General features: G+C 39.4%; 1 long non-coding RNA gene across 3 annotated transcripts; it reads left to right on the top strand.

Annotated features, from left to right (window-relative positions):
* The first annotated feature begins 490 nt into the window (after window positions 1-490).
* Window positions 491-12,016, top strand: LOC139749690 (uncharacterized). Of its 3 annotated transcripts, XR_011713017.1 has the most exons (4): window positions 495-654; window positions 1,433-1,673; window positions 2,402-2,555; window positions 11,561-12,016. It is a non-coding gene; the product is annotated as an uncharacterized lncRNA (long non-coding RNA). The 3 variants fall into 3 exon arrangements; XR_011713016.1 differs by having other exon boundaries at window positions 491-654; window positions 1,433-2,555; XR_011713018.1 differs by lacking the exon at window positions 1,433-1,673 and having other exon boundaries at window positions 514-654.
* Window positions 12,017-12,405: the final 389 nt, after the last annotated feature.

Genomic DNA, 12,405 nt, shown 5'->3' with positions numbered 1-12,405 from the left:
ATCTCTATGAACTCGTTTATCATATGCCTTCTCCATATCCATAAATGCTACATACAAATCCATTTATTTTTCTAAGTATCTTGCATATATTCTTCAAAGCAAATGCCTGATCCAAACATCCTCTACCATTTCTTTAGTGTTTTCCACAGCCGAGTTCCTTCAAGGCATGATTATTTTCATTTAGTTTATAAATGTCACTGATATTTTTATACCACTTTCTGTAGTGTTTGCCATCCTGAGACTTAGAATTTTGTTGCAGGTTATCAAAAAACATGTAGTGGGTTGGCTAGATCATGATAGTCCCAAATATTGCTGCTGCATTTGTGTGTTTACTTTGATATTTTATTTCTCTGCATAAGACCTGATAGAATTTGTCTTAACCTGTTGAAGCTTTTGATGTAACATTAATATTGCTTCTTACAAAAATGCCTTTAGTTATTTGAATTTGTCGATTATTGTATTATTTCAAGATGAATGAATTAGTAGCATTAGAGGGTGGGTATTGCTCTCATTAGTCATAAATATCACTTTCAGAAAATAACGAGCGATTCAACATCTGTAACCACAATCTTGCTTCCAAACAATAAATGAAACCAAAGAAGACGTGGAAGTGACAGCTGTACATGACTGCCACATGATGCGTATCCATCTAAGGTAATGGCATCCATGTCAGTATAACTTCTTCATGGTAGGTTGGGTCTAAACCAATGGTTCTTATCAGGACCAAAAGGAAACAAGGTTGTTTGGTTTTGAGGTAAGTGATTTCATTCTTCGAAATGTTAATTGAGCAGTTTATTGCTTTAGAATATGATGTACATTAGGCTCTTTGTCATGTCATGTCATGTCTTTTTATATTAGGGAAGTCTTAGAAAGTACTGGACACAAGGTATTTGTGTTTAAGGCTACAGCTTCTTATTGGTTGAGTTTGGAGCCTCTCCTTGGGACAGGGTTTGTATAGGTGAACCTTTCAAGGGTATAGAGGTGTACTACCATATATCATATGTATTTTGTGATGACATAGGATGGTGTGTTAACATGTCCATTTTCAGGTATTGCCCCAACACTCCCTGGAAGTTGGACAATGGTGTTCAAAAGATTGTGGTGAGCTATAAGGTCTGATAGCATAAAGAGTTGACTGTCATGACTTGTAAGTAACAAGTGAGACCCAAGCACTAAATGTATGAATATTTTATATAATATGGTTTTCTAAGGGAAATTGCAATGTTTATATTGTTGCAATGCATAGTTTTTGTTGCTGTTTTACCCTATTGATCAACAGCTTTTTACGGTGCAACTTGCCGGTGGAGCCTTATGATGCCAGTGGCATATGGTATATTGGCATAACTATACTTGAAGCATTAAATGGCATTACCCTTATTGTTTGTAATCATATCACTTGCAGATATTTGCATAACCCATTCAACATTTTCAGATATTTGCATGACCCATTCAACATCTGCAACCACAACCTTGACTAAAGAAGAAATGAAGCCCAAGGAAACGAGGAACTGTGGTAGTGTGTGACAGCCAGTGTGGTATCAAACTAAACATGGAAGTGCTATATGCATTATTACAATTCTCCCTCCTATAATTCCTTTGTGGTTGCTTCCTTTCAAACTTGTTTCCCCAAGTAATTTGGATATGATAGACAAATGGATAATTATAAATACTAGGTAAGATGAGAGTTAGGGAATTGATGAGGGTGAATTTTCCTAAAATTTGAATTTACTTTCTAATAACCACTTCCATGGCCACAGCCAACAAATGTTGATTATTCTAATACTGCTGCATGTGATGTGGTCAAAACTGAGAGTAACTGTCATGACTAAAGGGAAGAGAGAGTTTTTTCTTTTGTGGTTTCATAATTTACGTTTGTGTGGGTACTTTACGGAAGAACACAATACATTACAGAATCTGGCCAACACAGATCATTTTTCCTGTACATGTTTCATGATCGAAGGCTCTAGCTTCTGAACTGGCTGAGGTTGGAGATCACCTCTAATTTACTTCTTCCATGGCCATTGTCAACGAATACTGACATGATTTTAATGATCTTTGCACATGGATTGAATCTAAACCAAATGTAACTCGCAATCATAAGGAAGAAAGCTAATTTGGGTTAGTAATTTCATAATTTACATGTTTATGTGGGTACTTAGATGCTGAAGAACACGATGAATTAAGGAAACTTAACAAACAGATGGCAAGTTTTTGTTTACTGCTTATTCATGGTCAAAGCTCTAGCTTGTGGACAGTGAGAGGCTGAAGCCTCTGCATAGGATGAAGGTTGGTACAGGTTAAGCTTTTTGAAAAGTACCTAGAGGTGCACAAATTTTTAATGCTAGGATGTATGTTGTGATGACATAAACTGCAAGTTTCATTGTAACATGTTAATTTTCAGGTACTGTATAATCCCTCAAAGAGGTTGGGGACTGTTGTGTATAAGATGGTGTTGGTGCAAGGCATCAAGTTTAAGGAAGCTGCTATACCTACTAACACAGTGAGGAACTGGTTTCATAACAAGCTAGTGTTGCAACAGACATTGCTTACCCAAGGTAAATGGTGATCAAGTATAATAATGATATACCCAAGGGCTGTATGGAAGATCACTGTAAGCAAAAAGTTGTTGGGCATATTTTTGATCAGGTATTTGCTTTTAGCAAACACATATGACCAGTGATAAGCTGCTTGAGATTTTTTCTTTTTGTTAATTGTGCAGTATGTTACCATCCCCCTGCATGAAACCTTATGTTTAACATTTTTGAAAGATTTAGCATTTTAAAAGTATTACTTGGTTAAAGTTTAGTGCTGTAAGCTATGAAACATTAATTAGGCTGGCCAAGTTGTGACAAGGAGGAACTGCATATCATATATCATTATTAACTTTGCATGAGACCATTATAGAGACTTGAGTGTGAACAAATGTTGCCTTTGTTGTCTTTTTCCTAGCGCTACCTTGTGCCATTTCATGTGTAGTGGGGTGGTGATGGGAATGAATAAGGGCAGACTATGAATTATGTACATGTGTATATATGTATGTCTTATGTGTGCATGTATATTTATGTATTTATTTATTTATTTTGCTTTGTCGCTGTTTCCCGCGTTAGCGAGGTAGCGCAAGGAAACAGACAAAAGAATGGCCCAACCCATCCACACACACATGTATATACATACACGTCCACACACGCATATATACATACCTATACATCTCAATGTACACACATATATATATACACACACAGACATATACATATATACACATGTACATAATTCATACTGTCTGCCTTTATTTATTCCCATCGCCACCTCGCCACACATGGAATAACAACCCCCTCCCCCCTCGTGTGTGAGGTAGCGCTAGGAAAAGACAACAAAGGCCCCATTCGTTCGCACTCAGTCTCTAGCTGTCATGCAATAATGCACCGAAACCACAGCTCCCTTTCCACATCCAGGCCCCACAGAACTTTCCATGGTTTACCCCAGACGCTTCACATGCCTTGATTCAATCCATTGACAGCACGTCGACCCCGATATACCACATCGTTCTAATTCACTCTATTCCTTGCACACCTTTCACCCTACTGCATGTTCAGGCCCCGATCACTCAAAATCTTTTCACTCCATCTTTCCACCTCCAATTTGGTCTCCCACTTCTCCTCGTTCCCTCCACCTCCGACACATATATCCTCTTGGCCAATCTCTCCTCACTCATTCTATCCATGTGACCAAACCATTTCAAAACACCCTCTTCTGCTCTCTCAACCACACACTTTTTATTTCCACACATCTCTCTTACTCTTACATTATTTACTCGATCAAACCACCTCACACCACATATTGTCCTCAAACATCTCATTTCCAGCACATCCACCCTCCTGCGCACAACTCTATTCATAGCCCACACCTCGCAACCATACAACATTGTTGGAACCACTATTCCTTCAAACATACCCATTTTTGCTTTCTGAGATAATGTTCTCGACTTCCAAACATTCTTCAAGGCTCCCAGAATTTTCGCCCCCACCCCCACCCGATGATTCATTTCCGCTTCCATGGTTCCATCCGCTGCCAGATCCACTCTGATATCTAAAACAATTTCCTTCCTCCAGTTTTTCTCCATTCAAACTTACCTCCCAATTGACGTGACCCTCAACCCTACTGTACCTAATAACCTTGCTCTTATTCACATTTACTCTTAGCTTTCTTCCTTCACACTCTTTACCAAAGTCAGTCACCAGCTTCTGCAGTTTCTCACGAATCAGTCACCAGCCCTGTATCGTCAGTGAACAACTGACTCGCTTTCCAAGCTCTCTCATCCACAGCAGACTTCATACTTGCCCCTCTTTCTAAAACTCTTGCATTCACCTCCCTAACAACCCCATCCATAAACAAATTAAACCACCATGGAGACATCACGCACCCCTTCCGCAAACCAGCTTTCTCTGAGAACCAATCACTTTCCTCGCTTCCTACCCATACACATGCCTTACATCCTCAATAAAAACTTTTCACTGCTTCTAACAACTTACCTCCCACACCATATATTCTTAATACCTTCCACAGAGCATCTCTATCAACTCTTATCATATTTCAAGTTTTTGATACATTGTTGCTGTCTCCTGCGTTAGCGAGGTATCGCAAGGAAACAAGACAAAAGAATGACCCAACCCACCCATAAACACGTATATACATACACGTCCACACACAGCACATATACGTATCTATACATCTCAACGTATACATATATATACACACACAGACATATGCACATGTACATAATTCATACTGTCTGCCCTTATTCATAACGTTCTCGACTTCCACATACTTTTCAATGCTCCCAGACCTTAAGCTCCCTCCCCCACCATGTGATTCACTTCTCTGGTTCCATCTGCTGCCAAATCCACTCCCAGATATCTAAAACTTCACTTCCTCCAGTTTTTCTCCATTCAAATTTACCTCCCAATTGACTTGACCCTCAACCCTACTGTACCTAATAACCTTGCTCTTATTCACATTTACTCTCAACTTTCTTCTTTCACACACTTTACCAAACTCAGTCACCAGCTTTTGCAGTTTTTCACCCAAATCAGCCACCAACGCTGTATTTATCAGCGAACAACAACTGACTCACTTCCCAAGCTCTCTCATCCACAACAGACTGCATACGTGCTCCTTTTTCTAAAACTCTTGCATTCACCTCCCTAAGAACCCCATCCATAAACAAATTAAACCACCATGGAGACATCACGCACCCCTCCTGCAAACCAACATTTACTGAGAACCAATCACTTTCCTCTCTTCTTACTCTACACATGCCTTACATCCTCGATAAAAACTTTTCACTGCTTCTAACAACTTACCTCCCACACCATATATTCTTAAATACCTTCCACAGAGCATCTCTATCGACTCTTATCATACACGTTCTCCAGATCCATAAATGCTATAATACACATCCATTTGCTTTTCTAAGTATTTCTGACATACATTCTTTAAAGCAAACACCTGATCCACACATATCCTCTACCACTCCTGAAACCACACTGCTCTTCCCCAAGCTGGTGCTCTGTGCATACCTTCATCCTCTCACTCAATACCCTCCAATATAATTTCCCAGGAATACTCAACAAACTTATACCTCTGTAATTTGAGCACTCACTCTTATCCCCTTTGCCTTTGTACAATGGCTCTATGTAAGCATTCTGCCAATCCTCAGGCACCTCACTACGTGTCATACATACATTAGATAACCTTACCAACCAGTCAACAATACAGTCACCCCCTTTTTTAATGAATTCCACTGCAATACCATTGAAACCCACTGTCTTGCTGGCTTTCATCTTCTGCAAAGCTTTTACTACCTATGTTTGCCAAATCATTCTCCCTAACCCTCTCACTTTGCACACCACCTTGACCAAAACACCCTATTTCTGCCACTCTTATCATTAAACACGTTCAACAAACCTTCAAAATACTCTCTCCTTATCACATCACCACTACTTATCACCTCCCCATTAGCTCCCTTCACTGATGTTCCTATTTGTTCCCTTGTCTTATGCACTTTATTTAACTCCTTCCAAAACATCTTTTTAATCTCCCTAAAATTTAATGATACTTTCACCCCAACTCTCATTTGCCCTCTTTTTCACCTCTTGCACCTTTCTCTTGACCTCTTGCCTCTTTCTTTTATACATTTCCCACTCATTTGCATTATTTCCTTGCAAAAAATTGTCCAAATGCCTCTTTCACTATTAATCTTACCTCTTCATCCCACTACTGACTACCCTTCCTAATCAGCCCACCTCCCACACTTCCCATGCTACAAGCATCTTTTGCACAAGCCATCACTGCTTCCCTAAGTACATCCCATTACTACCCTCACGTCCTTTGTTCTCACCTTTTTCCATTCTGTACACAAATACACACGTACATGTTCATGCTTGCTTTCCTTCATCCGTTCCTGTCACTACTCTTCTGTACATACTCATGCTAGATGGCCTTCATCCATTACTATCACTACCCTGCCACAAAAATAAGAAAAAAGAAAAGGTAGTGCTAGTAAAAAGACAGAAGGCCACATTCGTTCACAATCTATATGTCATGTGTAATTAACCAAAATCACAGCTCCCTATCCACATCCAGGCCCCACAGACCTTTCCACTGGTTTACCCTGGACACATCACATGCCCTGGTTTCAGTCCATTAACAGTACGTCAACCCCAGTATCCCACTTAGTTCCAATTCATTCTATTCATTGCATGTCTCTTCCCTCCAGTATGTTCAGGCCCTGATCGCTCAAAATCTTTTTCACTCCAACCTTCCACCTCAAATTTGGTCTACAGTTTCTTGTTCCCTCCACCTAACATGTATATCATGTCAGTCTTTACTCACTCTTTATCTCCATATGCCCAAACCTTTTCTCCATATGTCTAAACCATTTTAACACCCTCATCTGCTCTCTCAACCACTCATTTTATTACCTCACATCTCCCACCTTTCATTACTTACTCGAGCACGCACATACTGTCCTCGAACATTTAATTTCCAACACATTCAGCCTCCTCCATACAACCCTATCTATAGCCCATGCCTCACAGTCATGTAACATTGTTGGAACTACTATTCATTCAAACATACCCATTTTTGTTCTCCAATATAATGTTCTCTCTTTCCACACATTCTTCATCGCTCCCGGAACCTTCGCCCCCCTCCCCCACCCTGTGACTCGCTCAAGCTACCATGGTGCCATCCGTTGCTAAGTCCACTCCCAGACATCTGAAACACTTCAACTCCAATTTTTCTCCATTCAAACTTACATTACAATTAACTTTTCCCTCAACCCTACTGAACTTAATAACCTTACTCTAATTCACATTTACTCTCAACTCTCCTTTTACACATTTTTCTAAGCTTAATTGCCAACCTCTGCAGTTTCTCATCTGAATCAGCAACCAGTGTTGTATCAGAGCAACAACCGACACTTCCCAGGCTCTCTCATCCATAATAGACTGCATACTTACCTAACTGAACCACCCATCCATAAGCAAACAACATTCACTGGGAACCAATAACTCTCCTCTCTTCCTACTCACACACATGACTTACATCCTTGGGAAACTTTTTCACTGCTTCTAGCAGCTTACCTCCCATGCTATAAATTCTTAAAAAGCCACATTGACATATCACACCCCTGCCTCATAAGAACCTGTCTGTATGCTAAAACCTGCACTCAACTCTACCTATTCTTACACATGGATTTTATTCTTATTCTTACATGTGGATTTGATCCTCTATAGGAGGCTTTCACCTATACTTACATGAGGATTTGATCCTCTATAGGAGGCTTTCACACCAACAGTTGTCCCCCTAACCAGTATATCCTTAACACATCCCATAAAGCATTCCACATGACTCATGTACTTTCTCCATATAACTTGCCACATTAAATGCATATAACTTGTTACTGTACACTTAATGCTTCTACACTCATCTTTACAACAGAAATCTGATCCTCACTTCCCCTACATTTCCTTAAAGAAAACAAAAATTCACATTCTGCATTGTCATTTCATGCATGGTCATCTTTACAACAAAAATCTGATCCACACATCCCCTACATATCCTTAGGGGAAAAAAAGGCTATTACCTTATTCAGCATTTATTCACTTTCATTAGTATATCATTAAACATTCTTGCATATGATTTTACTAATATAGAGATGGATGGCAATGGGAATGGATGAAAGCAGCAAGTATGAATATTTACATATGTATATATGTATGTCTGTGTATGTTTACATTGAAATGTAAAATTATGTGTATATGCATGTGTGGGCGTGTATGTGTATGTTGGGCCATTCTTTCGTCTGTTTCTCTGTGCTACCTTGCTAATGCGGGAGGCCGACAAAGTATAATTAAAAAGATATAACTAGGTTGCGAGGCGTGGGCTATGGATAGAGTTGTGCGCAGGAGGATGGATGTGCTGGAAATGAGATGTTTGAGGACAATGTGTGGTGTGAGGTGGTTTGATCGAGTAAGTAACGTAAGGGTAAGAGAGATGTGTGGAAATAAAAAGAGCGTGGTTGAGAGAGCAGAAGAGGGTGTTTTGAAATGGTTTGGGCACATGGAGAGAATGAGTGAGGAAAGATTGACCAAGAGGATATATGTGTCGGAGGTGGAGGGAACGAGGAGAAGAGGGAGACCAAATTGGAGGTGGAAAGATGGAGTGAAAAAGATTTTGTGTGATCGGGGCCTGAAAATGCAGGAGGGTGAAAGGAGGGCAAGGAATAGAGTGAATTGGAGCGATGTGGTATACAGGGGTTGACGTGCTGTCAGTGGATTGAATCAAGGCATGTGAAGCGTCTGGGGTAAACCATGGAAAGCTGTGTAGGTATGTATATTTGCGTGTGTGGACGTGTGTATGTACGTGTGACTATAGACTTGTTCCCCTACAACTGCTATATACATCCTAGGTACCTTATTCTTTGAATAAAAAAGCAGTTACAACTTTCACCCAGTCTCATGCGCAGTCTTGTTTCCATGCCAAATTACATACTAAGTGCATTTGCTCTTATCATGTTTTCCTCTGTACTTCAGCATTTAAGCAATAACCCCATCCACTCCAGGTGCCCTCTCCTCTCCACCTCCAGCCTCTATTGCCCTTCTTACTTTATCATGTTTTCCTCCGTACTTCAGTATTTAAGCAATAACCCCATCCACTGCAGGTGCCCTCTCCTCTCCTACCTCCAGCCTCTATTGCCCTTCTTGCTGTTTGTGCTAGACCCTTCCATTTCTATCTTCTACCTTCCATCTTCCATATCCATGCATATTTTATAAAAAAATGCTGCCTCCCCTTCTTCCAAATTCATCAGTTCTTCAAAATTAGTAAAAACTGCTGCTGCCTCCTCCCCAAATTCATCAGTTCTTCAAAATTAGTAAGAACTGCTGCTGCCTCCTCCCCAAATTCATGTTCAAAATGCTCTTTCCATCATCCTTTTGCTATTTCCACTTGATTCAGCAACTTACTTTCCATATTTCTCGCATTAACATTTCCACTCTTACATCCATCTCTCATTTCACCTCCATGTATAGTTTCTTACCCTGAAACTTTTCACAACTCCATTCTAAAATCATCTCTGCTTTCCCCTATCAGTCTCTTACAATGCTTACATATGTTCTTCCTTTTTTTTTTTTTTTTGCTGAACTTGTTACATTCCATTGAGCAATCTACCATGTATCTTTTTCTTCTCATGCACATTTTTTATTTTTCTCCATGTATCTTTTTCTTACACAGCATTTCTGAGTTTTCTCTCCACCATGCTTTGCAGTTTTTATTTCTGTATTTACGTCCTTGAATCCAACTATTAATTCTTCAGCCTTTGAATAGTGTTACCCTAAACACTTTAAACCCTTAAACCCTTGTTCATTTATGACTACATCCCAGCATTAACTCTTTCCTGTATTTTTTCTGATTTGCTCTAGCATGTAGTACAGCCTTTCTTGATCTTTCATGCAAATCCACATAAATCTTTAGTCATTCTGCTGCTTGTGTGTAATTAGTAATATCACTAGCTTATAGTTTGTTTGACATTCAAGTAACAAGGATTGTAACAAGTACAGTAGTATTTTATATATATATATATTTTTTTTTTGCTTTGTCGCTGTCTCCCGCGTTAGCGAGGTAGCGCAAGGAAACAGACAAAAGAATGGCCCAACCCGCCCACATACACATGTATATACATACACGTCCACACACGCAAATATACATACCTATACATCTCAATGTACACATGTATATACACACACAGACATAAACATATATACACATGTACATAATTCATACTGTCTGCCTTTATTTGTTCCCATCGCCACACATGGAATAACAACCCCTCATGTGTGCGAGGTAGCGCTAGGAAAAGACACCAAAGGCCCCATTTGTTCACACTCAGTCTCTAGCTGTCATGTAATAATGCACCGAAACCACAGCTCCCTTTCCACATCCAGGCCCCACAGAACTTTCCATGGTTTACCCCAGACGCTTCACATGCCTTGGTTCAATCCATTGACAGCACGTCGACCCCGGTATACCACATCGTTCCAATTCACTCTATTCCTTGCACGCCTTTCACCCTCCTGCATGTTTAGGCCCCGATCACTCAAAATCTTTTTCACTCCATCTTTCCACCTCCAATTTGGTCTCCCACTTCTCCTCATTCCCTCCACCTCTGACACATATATCCTCTTGGTCAATCTTTCCTCACTCATTCTCTCCATGTTACCAAACCATTTCAAAACACCCTCTTCTGCTCTCTCAACCACACACTTTTTATTTCCACACATCTCTCTTGCCCTTACATTACTTACTTGATCAAACCACCTCACACCACATATTGTCCTCAAACATCTCATTTCCAGCACATCCACCCTCCTGCGCACAACTCTATCCATAGCCCACGCCTTGCAACCATACAACATTGTTGGAACCACTATTCCTTCAAACATACCCATTTTTGCTTTCCAAGATAATGTTCTCGACTTCCAAACTTTCTTCAATGCTCTCAGAATTTTCGCCCCTTCCCCCACCCTATGATTCACTTCCGCTTCCATGGTTCCATCCGCTGCCAGATCCACTCCCAGATATCTAAAACACTTTACTTCCTCAAGTTTTTCTCCATTCAAACTTACCCCCCAACTGACTTGACCCTCAACCCTTCCTTGACCTAATAACCTTGCTCTTATTCCCATTTACTCTTAATTTTCTTCTTTCACACACTTTACCAAACTCAGTCACCAGCTTCTGCAGTTTCATACATGAATCAGCCACCAGCGCTGTACTAGCACTAAACTGTTGAGGGCGACACATTTACAAAACAGTACAGCTGCTGGGAATTAAACTTTTGTATTTTGCATTTCATTTAGCTGTTACATGTCATAATTTGCTTTTCATACAGCTGATAACGTTTTCTGACTAATGGTTGTGAATGACCAGAAGAGAGAGAATTAGAATATTCAGATTGGACAGTTGATATACTTTCTATTGTTTTTTTGGCATTTCCTTGCAGATTTCATTGGTCAAGAGTTTTTGAACATAGCGCAGGCTTTCCTACACAAGAGGCTAGCTCTTCATGCCCTAAAATACAGCAAGTAGGGTTGTGGAATGTAAGAATTCTGGACAGATGTCCAAACTAAAACTAAAACTCATTAGATGATCATGGTTGGGTAGTGAACAAATCGATTAAGGCCATTAGTTGATAGAGGAAATGCGCTGGATGAAATTTGGAAGCTGTCATAATAATGTACATGTGCATATCAGTTATGTAGTTGGTGTATTGAGAAAATATATTATTTTTAAATTTTCAAGTCTTGATTTAAATTCCTTATCCTGTGTAGAAGTTGTGTTGGTGTTTCAAGTAAGTTTTAAATGAATGATGAAATTTGGAAGCTGTCATAATTATGTACAAGTGCATATCAGTTATGTAGTGGTGTATTGAGAAAATATAGTATATTTAAATTTTCAAGTCTGATTTAAATTCCTTATCCTTTGTAAAAGTTGTGTTGGTGTTTCAATTAAGTTTTAAATGAATTATGAAATTTGGAAGCTGTCATAATTATGTACAAGTGCATATCAGTTATGTAGTTGGTATATTGAGAAAATATATTTTTAAATTTTCAAGTCTGATTTAAATTCCTTATCCTTTGTAGAAGTTGTGTTGGTGTTTCAATTAAGTTTTAAATGAATGTATTAACATTATTAGTATCTCAAATGTCAGTTTCTTTGGTACTCTTTGAGGATGGCCAGGTCAACAGTTCCTGTAACTATTAAAATTGGCAAGAAGGCTGCTGCTGTTACAGGGAAAATTCAAGTGCAGTGTTTTCATAGTTCATGATAATTGTGTTTAAGGTCTTT

The sequence above is a fragment of the Panulirus ornatus genome, chromosome 8 (genome assembly GCF_036320965.1).
Source record: "Panulirus ornatus isolate Po-2019 chromosome 8, ASM3632096v1, whole genome shotgun sequence".
NCBI lineage: Eukaryota > Metazoa > Arthropoda > Malacostraca > Decapoda > Palinuridae > Panulirus > Panulirus ornatus.
This window is presented reverse-complemented; position numbering and strand designations above follow the sequence as displayed.